Source organism: Helianthus annuus, chromosome 15 (genome assembly GCF_002127325.2).
Source record: "Helianthus annuus cultivar XRQ/B chromosome 15, HanXRQr2.0-SUNRISE, whole genome shotgun sequence".
NCBI lineage: Eukaryota > Viridiplantae > Streptophyta > Magnoliopsida > Asterales > Asteraceae > Helianthus > Helianthus annuus.
Genome location: NC_035447.2, coordinates 46939158 through 46960242, shown reverse-complemented (window position 1 = coordinate 46960242; position 21085 = coordinate 46939158).

The following is a 21085-nucleotide window of genomic DNA, read 5'->3' as shown; positions in this document are numbered from 1 at the left end:
AGTTCAATTAATCTCTTTTCAGCACAATCCCGTATAAAATGATGACGTATGTCAATATGTTTTGTGCGACTGTGGTTCACGGGATTATTAGTTATTGAAATTGTGGCATTATTGTCTATCATAATAGGAGTACAAGTGAAATCCAAACTGTAATCGCGCATCTGCTGTTGAATACAGAGAACCTGAGAGCAGCAGCTTCCAGCAGCAATATATTCAGCTTCACACGTAGAGGTAGACACACAAGATTGCTTCTTGCATTGCCAACACACAATCCTGCCTCCTAATAACTGACAACCACCTGTTGTAGACTTTTTGTTCGACTTGCATCCTCCAAAGTCTGAGTCAGTGTAAGCAACAAACGTCAAATCACTATCAGCTGGATACCACAACCCAAGTTTAGGTTTCCCCTTCAAGTAACGAAGAATCCGCTTCACTGCTTTCATGTGTGACTCTTTTGGATTTGCCTGATATCTGGCACACAAGCATACGGCAAACATAATGTCGGGTCTTGAAGCAGTCAAGTACATTAGAGAACCAATCATTGCCCTGTATTGAGTTGGATCAACATCTTCAGTACTTTCGTGATCTGGGCCAAGATTGTGATTTTCACATATGGGTGTGTTGGAAGTAGAGCAATCATTCATTTTGAACCGACTCAAAATGTCATACACATACTTTGTTTGATGAATAAACATCCCATCCGCCTTCTGTTCAACTTGTAATCCCAGAAAGTAAGACAGCTCACCCATAGCACTCATTTCGAACTTGCTCTTCATCACCTGCTCGAACTCTTTACATATGTTTTCATCAGATGGCCCAAAGATGATGTCATCCACGTACACCTGTACCAGCAGAAAATCTTCCTTCTTCCTCTTGATGAACAGTGTACTGTCAATCTGACCTCTTTCAAAACCATTCTTGATCAGATGTGTAGACAGTGTCTCGTACCACGCCCTGGGAGCTTGATGTAATCCATATAAAGCCTTATCAAGTTTGTACACCCGATCTAGATAATCTGGATCAACGAACCCATCTGGTTGTGAGACATACACCACTTCTTGGACTTTCCCGTAAAGAAATGCACTCTTCGCGTCTAGTTGATAAACTTTGAAGCCCTTGAAAGTTGCGAAAGCCAGAAACAAACGAATTGCCTCCAACCTTGCCACTGGTGCAAACACCTCATTGTAATCTATCCCTTCTTGCTGATTGAAACCTTTGACAACCAATCAAGCCTTGTTTCGCGTGACTATACCTCTTTCATCCTTCTTGCACCTAAACACCCATTTAGTGCCAATCTCTCTTTCACCTTTAGGAAGATCAACCAACTCCCAAACCTTCAACTTCGCAAACTGGGCTAATTCCTCTTGCATAGCTTCAACCCATGAATTGTCTTTAAGAGCCATATGAATGTTCTTCGGCTCCTCTTGGGAAATAAAGCAACTATACAAGCACTCGTTCACAATCCCAGTCTTCTCAATCGACACAAATAAACCAGTATTCGCTGCTATGCTTCTTCTCGTCTGAACACCTGCAGTAGGATCTCCAAGTATCATGTCAACTGGATGATCTCTATTTGCTCGTGTAGTAGCAACAGCATCGACTACTAGATTGTCACCCAGGTTTGATCCAACCTCCCCCCCCTGAATGTTCTGATCTGCAAATGGATTAATGAAATCCTCCCCCTGATTGGGTTCGGGTTCACTATCACTTGAATCAGCAGCATCTTGAGAAGTTTCCGGAGCATCTGTCATATCAACATTCGATCTAGGCATGAACTCGCCTTCATCATCACCAATCACTGTTTGAATCAGCTGAGACTTATCTACATTAGAAAACTCAGGAATATTAAATGACTTAAAAACACTTTCATAATCATATAATATAGCCGGTCCACTCGTTGATTGTTGAGGTTTGCATGAAGTAATTTCCACATTAAACACAACCTCAATTTTACCAGTTTTTAGATTAAAAACCCTTTTATTCGTGCGCCAGGTACGTAACCTAGAAAGTAGCCTTCGTCAGCCACCTCACCGAATTTTTGTTTATCTTTATTTCGCACAATGGTGCAGGGTAATCCAAATGGTTCAAAGCCTTGTAAGTTTGGTTTCTTGTTAAACATTAACTCATGACAAGTTTTGTTAAAACGTTTAACAGTCAAAACTTTGTTTAGGACATAGCAAGCTGTATTCACAGCTTCTCCCCAGAAAAGAACTGGTAGCTTAGAATCTGAAAGCATCGTCCTAGCGGCTTCAATCAACGTCCTGTTTTTCCTCTCAGCAACTCCATTCTGTTGAGGCGTATAAGGAGCAGAATATTGATGTTCAATTCCTTTGCGAAGACAATAGAGATCCAGAATACGATTCTTGAACTCCGTGCCATTATCACTCCTTATCCTCTTGATCTTTGCATTATGGACGTTTTCCAATTTTGTAAAAAGATCTATCAATATCTCTGCTGTCTCATCTTTTGTACCTAAAAAGAAAACCCATGAATAACGTGAGTAATCATCAGTGACAACAAGATAATAGTACTTTCCACCTATGCTCCTCACATTCACTGGAACGAATAAATCCATGTGAAGTAATTCATAAGGGGCAGCTATAGAATTTACTGTTTTTGATTTGTGAGGTTTCTTGTGTTGTTTTCCCTTTTGACAAGGAAGACATTTTTCTTCCACTTGAAACCTCTGCATTGGAACCCCTTTCACTAGCTCATTTTTAACAAGATATTTCATTTTTCGATAGTGAATATGGGCCATGTGTCTGTGCCACAACATCGATTCAGCTTCAGATGCTTTTTGGATCCTTAGCACCCATGTCCATGACATAAGTGTCATTTCTCCTTGGCGCTCGCATCACTATCCAATCGTCTGGTATCTCCAAACCTGGTTTCAACACTAATGCTTCACTCTTGGTGAAATGGACCGAGTGACCCTTGTCGCAGACTTGTGACACGCTCATGAGATTGTGTTTAAGCTGCTCCACATAGTTCACTTTGTCTGGTGTGATCTTCCCATTGGTCACCTTTCCTCGTCCAGTAATTCTACCACCTTTAGCACCCGCAAAATTCACATGTCCTCCATCATAATCTTCAAATTCAGTCAACAACCTCGCATCCCCCGTCATGTGCCTGGAGCAGCCACTATCAACATACCACAAGTTGATAATCCTCCTTAGCAGCTCCTACACACACCAACCAAAAAATTAGTTAGATTGGGGGACCCAAGCCTTAATGGTCTTGGGTCGTCCAAATTCACCAACCACCAGAACATCCATCCAATATCCATTACTCCTAACTGGAGTCTTGGATCTCAGACCTGTTGGAATTTGATTTTGATTTCCACTAGGTCTTTGGTCCTGAGGGTTCCTATGTGTGTTTGGACTATTTGACCTTTGAAATTTTTTTTTTTTTTGATTCCAAGAAGCATTATTGTTGTAATTTCTAAAGCCATTGTTATAAAAATTTCGACCACCATTATTTTGGTATCGATTTTGATATTGACCTTGACATCTAAAATTATTTGTATTTTGATTGTTCATTCTTGGTAAACTGCTTCTAGGTCTCTCAAATCTGCCTGGTGGAGATCTAGGCTGAAATCTAGGTTGATTTCTTTGAAAACGAGGAACTTGTGGAGTTCCTTTTTCAGCCTTATCCACACCAACAGCAACTTTCTCTGGTTGCTTAGGAGCAGATTTCTTTGGAGAGCTGGACTCTCTCTCCTGCTTATCACCACTTTTCTCTGGTGACTTCTCTCTCTTCCTCTCATTCGCTTGTGCTTCATTCTTTTTGTTAGGACAGCAGCTAGCTACATGTCCTTTGGTGTGACATTTGAAGCACGACATCTTTTCCAAAGACTTCTTATCTGAAGCCTTTGAACTAGATTCAGGCTTTGATGATGATGCTTTAGAAGAATCTGGTTCAGTTTGCTTAGTTTCAGAATTTTCTTTGTTTTTGTTTTTAGCAAACTCTACGTTCGATTCATTTTCAATAATAGCTGTTTCGTTTTTCATGTCACTTCCTTGAACAAAATTTATCTTTTTAGCAAAAGTCGAATTTTTATTCTTAGGTTGTGAAGTTTTCTTTTTCAAAACAGGTTTGCTGTTATTATCCTTCTTAGCATCACTTCTCTCAAACTCATCTCCTTGACTTGAGGTGAAACTGCTTGGTGCTGTTGACATAAAATTGGTTAGCTCATCTTCATCAGGTAGGAATGAATAATCATGACTAAGAGGAGGTGGGACTTCATTAAAGCCTTGGAATCCCACACTAGTCTTGTCATTACTCTTCTTAACCCACCCATCATGTGTTTCATGACAAAAGTAGAATCCCTGAATTGTCCTAACTTCTTTTCAAGTTCAACAATTTTGAGTTGTGCATCTGTCAACTCTTTGCATTTTTCAGAAATCTCTTTTGTTTTCTCAGCCATCATGTCATGAGCTAAGTCTATGACTTGAAGTTTTTCATTTAGTTTGCAGGTTAGAGAATCAATTTCAGTTTCATAACCTTTAATTTTCTTCAAGTATAGAGATTCATTTCTTTTAGCGAAAAAATTTGATTCTTTAATGTTAGACATTTCGCTTACCAAACTTCGGTTGTGTGTGGACAACCTGTCAACCTCACCCTGTAGTTCACGGCATTTCAAACACACAGAATTTGACTTTACCTCTCCTGTTTGTTTGTCAAGGTTTGCCATTAGAGCCGCAAGCTGAGCTTCCATTCTCTTGTATTTAGCATCTTTTTCTTCAGCTTCTCTTTCATGGTCAGACTTTTGCTTTTCATCTTCAGCAGCAACTGATGTCTGATCACCCATCTTTTCTTCAGCTTGATTCTCAACCTTCACCTCAGCATCAACTATCACTTCAGCATCTCCCTTAGTAGCTTTATCATCATCAATAGGCACTATCTCTGCCATGAATGCCTGAGTGGCATTCTCATTGTCTTCTAGATGAAAGCTCCAGTCATACGAACCTTCTCGTGCTGTAGAGATCAAGGCCTTTGAGCTAGAGTTGTTTGATGCACTCCTGTTGTTTGAACTCTGACTCGAATTTTCTTGCTTTTGTTTCTGACATTCCCTAGCAAAATGCCCATAACTTTGACAGTTGAAGCACCTCACTTTGGTCTTGTCAAAACCAACACTTCTCCCTACAAACTTCCTTCCTGTTCTGTTCATGAACCTATTCACACGCCTAGAAATCATGGCCATTTGCCATTGCAAATCCATCTCCTCAAGATCATCAGGGTCAATCTGATCATAGTCTTCATCTAAAGTAGCAGGATCATATATCTTCCCCTGAATGTAGTTTTCATAAGAAGCAACAAACGAAGCAAGTAGAGCAAGATGTTCTTCAGCAGATTTCACACTCATTGGCATCGACTTAGCACTACTACTCTGCTTAGCAGCTGATGTTTTCTTTGCTCCTGATGATCCTCCTGAAGCAGCAACAAAACACACATCACCATCCAGATTCACCATAACCTGCTCATTTTCACATGATAAAAACGTAGTAGCAGAGTCGCTAGAAGCGTTGTGAGATGAAGAAGATGTAAGCCCATCGTAAACCGCTGGATCTTGAACCTGATCATATCCAGTATCTTTCTTCTTCATGCTGAGCTCATAAGCTCTCAGCTTGCCAACAACCTCTTCAAGCTCTTTTGTCTCATAATCTACTTCACCCTTGATCATAAGAGTGTAGATATCCCACTTGGTAGGCAAAGCATCTAGCAGCTTGTCATTCTTCTCTACGTCAGAATAGCAATCGATCTCATAATTTTCCATTTCTGACATCAGATGGTAGTAACGAGTGATGACGTCTTCAAGTGACTCATGCTTCATGTACTTGAAAACAGCAAACTGCTTCTTCAGTAGATCAATCTTGTTTTTCTTGACATCAGCATTTCCAGCGTATCTTTTCTCCAAAGCATCCCACATATCCTTTGAATTAGTGTACTTCTTGAACGTATGTTTGATACTATTAGGTAACGACATTTTGATTGCAGCCAAGGCTCTCTTTTCAGCCTCATACATCTTTTTATCATTATCTTGCATGTTCACATAGGCTGTTCTACGTGGTCTGCCCTCAAAGTCGTATGTAGGGTTCGTGTACCCATCTTCAATGCATATCCACATACGAGTGTCCTGATATTCAATGAAGGACTGAAAACGATCCTTCCATGTCAGATAATTTTCCACCTTAATCATCTTAGGTGGTTTGTTGGTAGTACCAACCTCATGCTCCATCTTCAACAGCTCGTTCAAAGTAGACATGTTCGACATTTTAACGTTGCAGACTGAGAAAACCGTACAAAATTTTTCCGAAAACAGTGGTTACCAAATTACACCGTTAGAATCGTCTCGAAAAGACGAATCCAATGATATATAATGTCAAAAACCGAATTCGCTGGTCAATTTCGCTATTACGACGACCAGTAAATTTGCCGAAAACCGTGGTAATTTCGCTATGGAAAATTACACGGTCACCAAAGTCGCCTTTGGATTTAATTTTGCCGGTAAGTTTGCTGATTAAATTCGCAGATCCGTCAATTTCGCCAGTACAGTCAATTTCGCCCAGTAACTATGGAAACTCAATCTGTTCGAAATTTTTGATCATTTTCTGGATTCTGCTAACACAAATCTGCAAAATCAGAAAACCTAATCAGCACAATAACTTCGAAAATTATGAAGAACAGATGGAAACCACGAAGAACACGAAGAACAGTCTTCGAATCTTCAAGTCTTTCAGCCAAAATTCTTCAAGATAATCAACCAAACAGTCTCAAAAACCCTAATTTTCAGGTTTCAAAAATTTCGAAATCACTAACTGTTTCTGCAGCAAACAATTCTGAACCGAGCATTCAAGAGCCTAATGCTCTGATACCAATTGTAGGTCCCCTTGATGTGTATGGATCTTCAACAGAATTGTCAATCCGATCAAGAGTGCGGAATCCTCTTGATCAGAATATAGCGGAATGAGTAGAAACAGAAATTCACTTTCAAACCGGATCTTTATTGATTATCTATCAAACTGATTACAATCTATCAAGATCCCTCACAAACCCTAATTTCGTCCAAGTACTAGCCCTCACGAAATTCTGTCTCTCACAAATACTGTTTTGGCTGATTAACCTAAACCCTAAAGCCTAACCTTGTTTATATAACACAAGGTTTACTGATTGGACTAGGGTTTCCTACATGGGCAAAGCCCAAATCGTCCCCCTAGATCCAATTGGGTTTAGTTTAGCCCAAACTCAATTATCTCACTAATACAAAGCTAAACCCGCTAACGGTTTATCGTTAAACTAATTACAAGGTATCCAAAGACCAAATCTAAGCTGTTGTCACAAAATATGCACCAACACAGACTCTAGAAGACATGCTTCGGGCGTGTGTTATTGATTTCGGCAACAGCAGGGAAAAGCATCTCCCGTTAGTGGAGTTTTCGTATAATAACAGTTACCACACCAGCATCCAAGCCGCTCCGTTCGAGGCATTGTACGGACGTAAATGCCGGTCACCTCTCTGCTGGGCAGAGGTGGGGGATAGTCAGATCACGGGTCCAGAAATGGTAATAGACGCAACGGAAAGGATTGCACAGATACGGCAACGCATGGCGGCGGCTCGTGACCGTCAGAAAAGCTACGCTGATAAGCGCAGGAAACCACTCGAGTTCCAGGTTGGGGATCGAGTGCTACTCAAAGTCTCACCCTGGAAGGGTGTAGTTCGTTTTGGTAAACGGGGTAAACTTAATCCGCGGTATGTCGGACCGTTCGAAATCATAGAAAGAATAGGCAAAGTGGCCTACAAACTAAACCTATCAGCAGAACTCGGTGCAGTTCACAACGTTTTCCACGTGTCGAATCTGAAGAAGTGTCTGTCAGATGAGACTCTCACAGTTCCTTTGAAGGAGCTCACTATCGACGAACAGTTGCGATTCGTCGAGGAACCAGTCGAAATCACGGACCGGGATGTTAAGGTCCTCAAGCACACCAGAATACCTCTTGTTCGAGTTCGTTGGAACTCCCGTCGTGGCCCAGAGTTCACCTGGGAACACGAAGACCAAATGAAACAAAAGTATCCCCAACTGTTCGGACACAGTACAACCACTACTGAGGCTGAAGCTACTGCGGAATTTCGGGACGAAATTCCAAACCAACGGGGGGAGGATGTGACACCCTAGGAAAACCAGGAAAATCATGCAACTTAACTAGCTTCCTCAGTGAGTACGTACCAAATTTCGGGACGAAATTTCTTTCAACTTGGGGATAATGTGACAACTCGTATGTGAGACCCCTCTTTGTGTGCTTCGATGTAACTTGTTTGAACTATACGTGACTAGTGGACGTGTTTGATTGTAATGTGATATTATGTATTATGTGCTACGTGATGATATGTGAATGTTATAAGTTTGGTTGCATAACACTTGTCCGATCGCACAAGCAATTGGGCCGCACTTTATTCCTTTTCTCTCACACGCTACTCGGCCCACTATCACTATGCTTGACTCGAGACTAAAAGGCAACCCAAAGATGGGTTCGGCCCACTCACCCATTATGCATACATGAACCCTTAGGGGGTGTAGTTTCTCATTGCTTGCAAAACACCAACACACACAAAACCCTAAAGCTCTCCCTCCTCTTGGAAACCCGACGGCAGCCCCCCTCCTACTCGAAGCCCTTCCCGTCGATCTAATCAACCTATTCGAACATCACGGTTAGTGTTCCATCGTTGTTAGTTGCTATGTTACGTGATGTTGCGATTTCTACGATCTTATGTGATAGCTAGGGTTCATGCTAGTAGAGTTATTCATGAAATTTGCTTGTAAATCTGGAACATGTATTAGATTTTGATGTTAACATATGTGAGGAAACTGTTTGTTCGATGATTGGAATCATATAATAGCAAAACTGTTAGAAGCATTGTATGATGATCTATGTTTATTTAGAACCGATTGCTTGTGCTGAATTGATGATTTTCGAACATATGATTTGTGGTATTGATTGGTTTGTTGTATATATGACTTAGGGTTACATGATAGTACTTGAATTCGTTAATCACATGATCCGATCATATGTTCCATAGGATATTAATTTGTTGTTCTTGAATTGATGATGATTACGGTGATATGAATATGTTTGAATGCTGATTAATGATTGATTTGATTCGGTTTGAAACTGCCAAAACTGTTAGCAAATATTACAGAGATAATTGAGCTGAAAATAAGGAAATTTGTTACATTCATGATCTCGACACGGGTTGCGAGTCGAGAACTCATAGTCTCGACTCGAGGCCACACACCATCAGCACAAACAACATAACTCGAGACCATGGTGGCGGGTCCTGTTGCGACTCGAGACCGTCTAGTCTCGACTAGCACATGCATGACTCGAGACCTTCCTAGTTGCGACTCGAGAACACCAAGACTTCTACACGAGACCGCCTAGTCTCGACTCGAGATCTCTAGTCTCGACTCGAGACCATATACACGTGCACACCGTTGGACTTGCACACTGTTACGGGCCTAAGTAATTGGGCCACACTATTGGGCTTTGATTGTTTACGTGATGCTACTGTTGAATTCGTATGAACTGATGTTAATTGCCATTGTTACATGTGTATGCCATGATCAATACTTGTACACAACTTGTTAGAATACGTGAAGAATATATACGTGCACTACCTAAATACGAACCTGACTTGTATGGTACACCTATGTTAGGACGTGGTTGACCACATTATAGCTTGATTGACCTTTCTGTGTATCTGCCGAGTAAACCAAGGTGAGTTCACACTCTTACCAAGGCATGGGATTCCCGGGGTTGGGAATGGGTTTGAATAAAGGGATTGAACGATTACTTGTACTTACTCTGTTACTAGACTATATACCATCGTCCTCGGATGAGAAGGAACCCTACGTAAAACCTACGTATACTTGTACTTATCACTGTCCTCAGGTTGCGAAGGACACTTACGTAAAACCTACGTAAACTTATATCTACTACTGCCTCGGGTCATGAAGGGCACTTACGTAAAACCTACGTAAACCTCACGCGTACCACTGTCCTCGGGTTATGAAGGGCACTTACGTAAAACCTACGTAAACCTCGTACGTACTCCTGTTCTCGGGTTGAGAAGAACACTCATGGTTACAACTAGTCTAGTACATACAACATGGGAAGCCCCCACTAACTGAACATACAGCATGGGAAGCCCCCACTAAATGAACATACAACTGACTTAGTTAATAACGCATGGAGATGCAACGGACGTATTATTACGAACTTACGTACTGTGAACTCGCTCAACTAGTTGTTGACCTTCTGTTACATGCCTTGCAGGACCATAGGTACTCATGGAGCTTGCACGGGAGGCGCGGTCGTTGTGGGCACGGATTGTGGATATTATGATAAACACTTTTATGACATTTCAACTTAATACTTATGTTGGGTTTTACATTATTGCTTCCGCTACACATTTGACTATGTTTGGTTTAGAAAACACCTTTCGTATTGATGAATTACTTTTTACTATTTACTTATATGTTCAATATGATTGGTGGCCTTATCCTAGTCATGTCACGCCTCCATGCGGTGGTACTCCGCGTGTGGATTTTGGGGGTGTGACAACTAAAATGGTCAATATGAGAACTAATGTTTTATAAATAAAAATTAAAACAAAAACAGACACTAGTATGTGTGTGTGGAGAACGACCAGGAGCAAGGAAAAAGGGGGAAACCACATTTCTACCCTAAAATCCTCAAATCCTTCAAATTGAAAGGCTAAAAATGCTTAAATGCATTGCATGAATCAAGAATATTGATCACCCAAGCTAAGGGAACCATAAGGTATGTTAAAATATGATTTTTGGTGAAGTAGAGAATTTGATGAACTCCATGTATTGCAATTCTCGAACGTGTTGTAGTTTTTATGGTGAAATCAATGATATGTAGTTGTTTAGAAACATTCTATTTGCTGAAATTGTGAAGAAACTAATATGAATATGATATTAGGAGGCTATGAAGTTATAGGAGAAATGGGTTTTAATCTTAGCATGAGAAACCCCAAATTTGTGTATGAATTTGCTGTGTATGACGATCTTGATAGTTGTAATTGCATCAACGATCTAGTTCTAATGAATGCATGCTCATAATGTTGATTACTAGACTTAATAGAGTTGGTAATAAGTTCATGCACACAAGGTGTATAATAAAAGGCCTAAATGAACTATTGAATATAGTTATGCATGAAAATGTGAATAATAACATGTGGTAATGCGATTCGCAAATTACTTTCTTTAGACATAAACCATAAGGTTTTAATGATACTTGGGTTGTGCTCATTAGGCAACTCGGGTGAAGCTTCAAGAACTCAAGAAGTATAAGGTTTGGTTGTTCAAACGTGATGGATTTCAAGCGAACAAGCCAAACAGGTCATATAAAATAACTATAAGGTTTGGTTATTCATTGTAACACCTCGTAAAAATCATGTCCAATTATGAGGAGACACGTGTTCTAAAACCTTAAACGTGTAAAAGATTTATCTTGAAGGACTAAAGTTGACAATCAATAAAGTACGTATGCGGAGGGACTAAAAGTGTCAACATGCTAATTTATGCTTCTGAATGACCTTTTACCAAACCCGAGGCTTTATAATGTTAAAACATGCTCTCGGGAATATATTGATATTGAATATGAAAGTTGAGGGGTCAAATGTGTCAAGTTTCAAAATTTAGTTCTCTGATCAATCGCATACGGACCGTAAAAGGTTCAGGCTTACGGTCCGTAAGGACTGTATCTGGGTGAAACATTCCAAAAGCGGTTATGGACCGTATGAGATTAGGCTTACGGTCCGTAAAGCCTGTATCTAGGCAGAAATTTTTGGACAATCGCAAGTTTCTCCCTAAAACCGCCCTTTACTCTCATAATTCGAAACCTGGAGTATTTTGATGGTTTTTAAAACCACCAAGGACACCTGTGATGATTTCTGAACAACCCTTAACACCTGGCTTGATCTTTGATCATCCTCCTCAACTATAAATAGGAGCTCTTGGTACCTCATTTCCTTGCTCATCTCAAAAATCAATCTTTCTCTCTATCTCTGAGGTCCAGATTAAAAGGAAGCTCCCTCTAGTTTAAAGTTCGAGCTAGGACCCTTTGTAAGTGTCCTTAGCCACTCTAGTTCGGTTTTTATACGTTTAAAGACCGAAAGTCGAAGTTGCTGCAAAACAGCTTTGACTTTCAGTTTAGACCTAAATGGACCAGCCATTGTTCGAGGCGAATATGGCTACGTGATCATAATTAGGTAGGTGTTAATCCCTCAAAAGGGTAGCTCCTAATTATCACGTTTACTTAGTTAATTGTCGGGTCAAAGAAGTTAATCAAGTCAAACTAGTCAACTTTTCAAATAATAATCAAAACTGATAATGTAAAGGTTATAAATCATACTTTGCCACTTAAATAACTTAGTAAATAATATTAGAACATGTCTAAACATGTTCAACCCGACAGTTCTAAGTTTAAGCTCGGTTCGCAACCGAAAGTCGCAAAAGCTTGACTTTTGCTTTGACTTTCAGTTCTGACCCGATTTAGCTTAATTCCTTTCTGTTTTAAGCTTCCATTGTGATCATATAATGTTGTAGTATAACTCTCTGAGGTTATATTACATGGACATTTAGAAATTCTAAATTATATGCATGTTTCACTTATTATGCTCATTGTTGACTAAAATGCCCTTATGATCTAAAAATGAGATTTTTGAATAAAAGAACATACAAATGGATTAGGTACTGATTAGTACATATATTTCAAATGTTTTGACACTTACATTCTGGTCATAAACTGATATTATGCTAAAGATCGTAAATTAAGCTTTTATAAAGACTAAAATACCCTTTGGTATATAAATTAAGCTTTACACCATAATTTGACTCAAAACTCTTTACCTACTGTTGAGATATTATTTTTAGAATATTGGGTCAGATTATGTACTGACCTTATCATTGAGTTTGTGTATAAAGCTTGTAATTGACGATAATGCCCTTTTTGTGAATAAAATGAGTTTTCCATATAATTAACATGCAAAACTTTTTTCTACTGATCTAATATGAAAAATAAGATATTTTGACCATTCAAGGCTCGTCAAAATCTCAGAATCACATAAACTTTGCAAATATCGTCAATTATTGGTTTTTACGCTAAATAGGTGCATAGTATGGTTTAAAACCATATTTAGCACCCAAGACTTGTTACCTACTGACTTTATAAAATATTTTAAATGTTTTAACGGGAAGTATAAGTCATGAACTCAGAATTCCAATTATGTCCTTAATAGCATATGTGAAATGACCAAAATGCCCTTTTAAGGCATAGTTTGGCCATAAATGGTAAACCACACATATGTATGGTGTTGGACCCAGTATGGCCTTAACAACTTCTTTTTACATAATATGGCAAGTGATTTCAGTATATGTGAAAAAGATGTGCGGAAATGGAAATCAGACTTTCAAGAAACAAGACCTACATAATTATCAAGTTTATATCACTTTGAAATAAATTAGTTTAACAAGGTGATTGTAAGATTATTATCTAATACAAATGAATCTTGAATTCTGTGGGTGAGAAGAGTAGTGGAGTTTGAGTGTTTGTATATGAATGTTATGCTTCAAACTCAAGTATCTTCTGCCTCTCGAGCCTTCTATTTATAGACGGCTGTGTACATGAATAAACAATTGTTTATTCCTGCAATAAGTCCTGCGTAAAGTAGCAATTTGAAATATTCATTGAATCCATCATTCAAGTTGCATTTGTAATCATGATAACCAATAATGTCATGCTTCGGTCATTGGTGGCAGGATAGAGTTGTGATTTTTAGACAAGTGGGGCTTTCATCAGAATTTCTGATAAACCACTTCATCAGAAATTCTGGTGAACAAATCATCAGAAAGGCTGATGATCAGAATCGTCAGAAACTGATGATATTTCATCAGAAATATCATCAGATCCATCAGATATGACCTTCTCTGATAATCCAAATCAACTCTTGAGTTGATCGACTTGTGATTCTTTGAAGTAGATACTTTGTATTTCAGTTGTCTTATCTGATCTTCTTCTTCTTGCTGTGATCTTCAGGACTTTTGTCTCTTCAGAGATCCAGTTGATTGAGATTTTCTTCAATACTTACAAATAAAGTTTCCTAACAGTTTCCCCCTAAGTATTGTAAGAAAATGAACTATCTCTATATCCAAATGTAAACAACTTTTAATTATTTCTTGAAAAGAAAGATCAAGCAACTAAGTTTCAAAGACAAAACATAAACCAACCATTGTTCAAAAACATAAAAACAAACTCTAAATATTGTTCAAAAAAAGCAATATCTTATCAGTTCATTTAATTGATCTTCACTCCACCTCTGTATTTATCTCCTGGTTTCAGCTTCTTCTTGTGATCAATTGCCTTTTGAGTTGCCTTGTACATTGACTTGTACCATCCTCTTGCTTCCATCCAGTTTTCAATACAATCTTCAATTGTTTTTCTCAGCTGTTCATTGTTCTTTCCTTTTTTCTTGAGCTGCTCTTGTTTATCATTTATGTAGTTTCTTATATATTTTAAAGTTTGGTTTGAATACCTGCAAATTTCACTGATTTTGAATAGAGCTTTCTCTTCATGGGCATCTTTGAAGACTGCACATATTTCTGGTGTGTCAAAGATTGCTCCAGTTCTTGCTAACTTTGAAGGAATTTCAGCTGGAATCGATGTGTTGGGAGGAGGTATTAACACTTTGGTGCTATACTCGAAATTGATACATAGATCAAAGTCTGCTAGTGCTGCTCTTTTGTATAATTTTGCTCCTGCACTCTTAAGACTGTCAAGGGCTCTTCTGATCACTACTGAACTACCTTTCCATTCATCAATGATGTTCTTCATCTTGACTATATCCATTGGGTGAACATCATCAGCCAGACCTGCATCAGTAACCTTTTGAATATTTTTATCTTTTCTGATCAGGGTATACTTGTTTTGACTTTCATTCCCTAATATGCCTCCTCCAGTAGTCAAAGTATCAATTCTTTCAATTGATACTATTGGATTGGTCAAGTGTTTGTGCAATATTACCCAGCTGCCATTGTTTCTTTCTTCAATAATACCTTTACTCATTGGTGAGAGTGGCCTTGTTGGGTTGTCTTCTGGACTTTTCCAATAGTAGTGCTTTAGATGTTCTTCTGGATACATGATTGTGTGTAGATCACCTTCCAGCACTGCTGATTCTTTGATGTTGCCTTCTGAATCTTCTCTCATTATTTTTCTTGGCCTTTTTGAAGAGGTCACTTCATGTTCCATTCTTCTCTTCTCTTTTGTGTCCATCCTTATGCTAAATTTTGTTTCTCCAGTGATGGTTGAGCTGGAACATGTTCTTTCTGTTAGATCTTTGAAGTGTCTGGCTTTGGTATGTTTGGTGGAGGACCCATGGGTAACTTTTGCTTATCTGGTGGTGGACCCATGGTCTGCTTCTGTTTTTGAGTTGTTGAAGTTTCTGTTTGCTTGGTTTGTTCTTGTTGAATGGTTTCTGGTTGATGTTGAGGAGTTTCTGATCCTGTTGCCTGTCTTTCTTGTGGAATTGGAGCTTTTAGTTTATGAAGATCAACTTTTGCCAGTGTGGCAACATTGTACTGCAATCTTTTTACTAACAAGTGGATGCCAGTAAGAGCTTGAGTAGTTGTTTCTTCTTGCTTCTTTATCTTCTGAAACTCCTGACTTTCCTTATTTCTTTGTGCGGTCAATTCCATTAACAATTTCTCAAGAGCCTCAGTCATGCTGCTGTTGTTGGCTCTGAGAAGTTGTATTTCTTCAAGAATCTTTCCTGAACATGAACTTTCTCCTGCAGTTGCAACCTCAGTCATCTTTTTCTTGATATCATGTAGTTCTTTAAGAGCCTTCTCCATTTCTGATGAACTTTCTTTGTTTTCTGATGACTTTTGTATTTCTTTGAGAGCTGCATTATTTTCTCTTGTTTGTTTCTGTACAGTTTTGACAGTTTCTGATAAAACTTCGATTTTTGATTTTTTGATTTCTGATTTCTTCCAGTATCAGATCAAGTTTTTCCTCCGTGGCTGTTTTCACAGTAGCAGCTTTGTCTTCAAGTTCTTTGTGAAGTTGTTTAGGGGACATAGATTGACGTTCTTGGGAAATAGGAGAAACAACAGATGTTTCTCTTCTAACACCAGCATAAAACACATTTTCTGATGTTCTGAGGTTAAGAGGATTGGAAGTATCCAAATTCTCTGTTCCCTCACCTGAAAATTGAAACAAATTCAATTCTTGGTTTTCCTCATATCCTTGAACCTTTTCAGGTTCTCCATGAGTTGTTGAGAAACTTTTATTTTTCTCATCCAGGTTTCCTTGATCAGTAGACTGATCTTCACCTGTTGTCACCACATTTTCCTCCTCAGAATCTGATTCAGAAAATGGGTCTTTTGTTTCACTCACATTTTGTTTTGTAAACACAGTGCTTCTTTGTAAAATTTCATATTTTCCTTGAATTGATTCATCAGAATCACTCTCATAATTATAAAATATATTGAGTTTAGATTGTGATGCACCTGTTTATCCCATATGTGAGCCTTCAGCATGATGTTCTTCTGCTACAGGAGTCATATGCACATCTTCATCAGCTGGATGAGGATCAGATTCATCCTGCTGCTCTATTCTTGGTGTGCTTGATTCTTCTGCATCATGCTCCATGGGTGACACATTTTCAAACCCTTCTTTGGTTTCTGCCTGTTTGCTTAACATCCTCAGATAATCTGCTCTGTATGATGAGTCTTTTGGTATTAGATACATCATTCTTTCTGACTTCCATGACCCTGCAACACTCCAAGGTCTCATAATTTCTGTTTTCCACATATTTTTTGATTTTGGAATTTGTAGATTCCTTTCAGAAAAAATATCAGAAATTATGATGGACAGAAATCTAGGGAATGGTAGATGTGAATCTATCTTTCCAGTTTTGGTGAGAATTGATCTTTTGTTCAAATTAAATATTTCTGTTCCAAAGTCAATATTCAACCCAGTTATAAGGCTGAACATGATTGTTAGAATATTCATATTTATCTGATCTGTACCTCCGATCTTTGATGATAAACACTTGTTCAGTATCTCCATTAACACTTGCCAGAAGGCAGGTAGCTTGTTCCTCTTGAATTCATTGATTTTTGAAATTTTTGCCTTGCATCCCATTACAGCATCAAGTTGTTCAAACATGTCTTCTTTTTGTGGTGCTTCTTCATAGTCTTGATTTAAGGGTAGTTCCAAACATTCCCTTATTTTCTCCGGTGAGATTGTGATGAAGATATTTTCCCATACATGTGCTGTTTGCTCCATACTTGTGCTGTGAGGTTCGAGAGTTTTTACAACTTGTTGTAGCAGTCTTTCTGGTACCTCTCTGGTCTTTGTAAGAGCATGAGCTATTGGGCTTCTGATCAGAAATTCAATGAGAATTTGACACTTCACATCATATTGTTCAATGTTAGTATTCATTGCTTCATTGTTGATCTTCAAAGGAAGATATTCAGCTTCAGTGATTAAGGGAACAGAGTGTTCAGTTGGAGGTGAACTGATGTTGGTAGCAACCATTTAGGATTTGGGTTTTTTGCTTTGAAAAGGGTTTTTAGGGTTTGACAATGAAGGTTGAAGATGGACGTCTCTGTTTTGGATGGGATATTTATAGTGAGTTGAGACAGAGATTTTTGAGTGTTTTTCGTGGGTTGTTTGTATTCAAGGTGTTTTATGACACCTTAATGATGTTTTAATCTTTTAAAGAAGCAACCGTTTTTTAAAAACCTTTGGTTTATCTCTAATTTAATGTATATTTCATTTAAGGATAATTAGAGATTCCAACGATTTTAAAAGGATAAACACTAGTATCCAACTTGCACCTTTTCTTCATGTGGGACCCCTTTTGATTTCAGACATGGTCCAATCAAAAACCTTTTCTTCGATTATGTGCTTTCCCATGTTGTCCTTTTAATGATATATATTAGAAAGTCTCTAAATAATTCTTGGATAGTTGAATTTCTCATATATATCATCAGAAAACATTTGATTCATTTATAGAGGTTTGAATCAGTTTTTTTTTTTTTTTTTTTTTAAGATGAGAGGGAATGAGTAGAGTTTGAAGAATTTTTACTTACCTTGATTTTGTGAACTCCACACCTTTGTTCTGATGTATCAGGAAGTCTTTGTCATATAGCTTGTTCCAATCCTCAAAAAAAAATTAATTTGAAAGAAACTTATCTAAAAATAATCTAGATGTTTTGTAAGTTCCTTTGTATCTGATCAAAGTCATGTTTCTTTTCTGTTTGAACAATCGAACCTTCCCGTTTGTCAAGAAAAATTTTCTTTTGATGTTTTCATCAATTTTTCAGTTTATCTGGTGATTTGAATCAGATTCTGATGGTTTAATGAGGTTTCTGATAAATTTTATCAGATTCTGGTGATTTACTAAATCCTATCAGATTTCATTTGATTTTTACCAGATTTTCCTTATTTTTATCAGACAAGATTTCTTAGTTACCCCTAGACCTATTGACATATATAACTAACATGTATTTAAGACAAACTTAATATATTACTAAACAAAAGATAGTTAAACACACATCTAAAACAAAAATAAATAAACCTAACTACTCTTCCTCCTCATCCAACACGTTATACATGCACTTCACATATAACCAGAGACTAGTTATCCTTCCTGTGTGATTGGTTGATGGAACCAGGGAAGCAACTCTTAAGTTTTCTTGAAGTGCCAGCTCAGCTCTTGTATAACAACTTCTCACACCTCCAAAGTCCAGCTGACTTGTGATTACCTTGGTTACAAAACGAGGGTAGATCAGAAAAGGATTACAGTCATGGACATTTGCTTCTAAGTCTCTCATGAGAAACTTAGCATGGTTGTAAGGTTTTTCCTGTACAATAGCGTGAACCACTTCCATCATCCTATGATACAGCTCATTAAAGTGTCCAGTCTTTATAGAAAAGCAAACACTTAGCTGTGTTACTAGATACTGGGAAGGTGGTATAAACCCAGATTTGCAAACTTGCCTTGACACGTTGTTTGAATGGTAACCCATTTCTATCAAGGTTCGTTTCACCTCTTCCTTATCCAGTATGGTGACCTTTTGATCATCACCCAATTGGAGGACATCTCTGAGTGTTTCCTCTTTTAGGGTGATTTTTACCCCCATAACCTCACTATTTTTCCACATGGAAGTGCCACTCATAACGACTTGAGCATTCCACCAGAACTCTTGAAGAAGTTCTGGATATATAGTGACATGTGTTAATATAGCAAAGCCCAAAGGACTTCGCATGATCATATTGTATACAAACCTGCAGTCCTCCCATGCAGGTCCTTCCAAGTTAGATCTTAGCCTGAGATTATGATTTTCGTAAAGGTTGAGAGGGAATTTGTTGGATTCCATTGATTTTGGGTGACCCATTTGAAATAAGAAGTTTTCTGATGATAGGCTTTTGAAGAGATGATTTTGTTGTGAAGAATGTCTTTTTCAGATTGTTAATATTTATAGATGAAAGTGATAGTTCCATATTAACATTAAAAAGATTTTTTTTATCTCTTCATTTAAGACGATATCTATTGTAGTGAATATGACAGTCTACTAAGCCCTTTGTGTGAGTAAGCATTCAATAGCTGGGCGGCTACTTTCATAGCTCCTAATGATATTGGTGCTTACGTGTTTCTCTTAAACTCCTTATGACAGAATGACGTTGCATGAGTAAAAATGATTTTCTTTAGAAAAAAAAATTGTGACGATTGAGTTTCCTGGATTTAATTTTATCTTCATGCATGTCATGTTTGCCCCTTTTTGTTTTTTTAATAATAAAAGAAATAAATAAAAAAACAAAATTAATCTAAGTAAAACTCTGAATTTGTACAAATGGAATATGTATGAAGATATGAACCCTTGATGATTAATGATCGTTCTGCAGTTTAAACAAAATTTCTGATGAGTTATCAGAATTTCTGATGTTTTCATCAGATTTTCTGATATTTCTTCAGAATTTCTGATAAATCATCACATTTATTGATGATCTGTTAGACTTTCTGATGTTCCACCAGTTAGATGGTTTTCTCTATCAGAATTTTGTTTAATTGTTGTTTCATTATTAGTCTTTTAGTGATCATCAATTTGGTTTTCATTTTGTGTTGCTTTTATTTCTGAAACATTCTCATCTTTTAAGTTAACCATGCCTAGTTTGCTGATCAAAAAGTTATGTCTCTTTTCATCAAGAGGTTTTGTAAAGATATCAGCAATTTGGTTTTTAGTTGGAACAAAATACATTTCAATGTAACCTTTCTCCACATGATCTTTTATGAAGTGATATCTAACATCTATGTGTTTGGTTCTTGAGTGATGAACTGGATTTTCTGTTATTGCAATTGCACTCTTTGAATCACATAAAATTGGTATTTTTGTCAGATTTACTCCATAATCCTTCAGTTGAGTTTGCATCCACAACACTTGTGAACAGCAGCTTGCTGCTGCAACATATTCTGACTCTGCTGTTGATGTGGAAACACAGTTTTGCTTCTTGCTTGCCCAACATACCAATTTTTCCCCCAAGATTTGACAAGCACCAGATGTGCTTTTTCTGTCAATCTTACACCCTGCATAATCTGCATCTGTGTATGCAATTAATTCAAGGTTTGTATCCTTTGGATACCAGAGACCAAGTTCTGAAGTGCCTTTTAGATATTTGAAAACCCTTTTTACAGCTTTTAAGTGTGATTCTTTGGGATCACATTGATATCTGGCTAGAAAGCATGTAGCAAACATGATATCTGGTCTACTTGCAATCAAATATAGCAATGACCCTATCATCCCTCTATAGGTTTTAATATCTACACTTATTCCATCTTTATCAGAATCTATTTTGTTCCCTGTTGCCATGGGAGTTTTGAAACAGAGCGGTTTTCAAGTGAATATTTTTGTAGAATTGTTTTTACATATTTTGATTGACTCAAAAATATTCCATCAATTCTTTGTTTGACTTGTAACTCTAAGCAAAAGGTTAATTC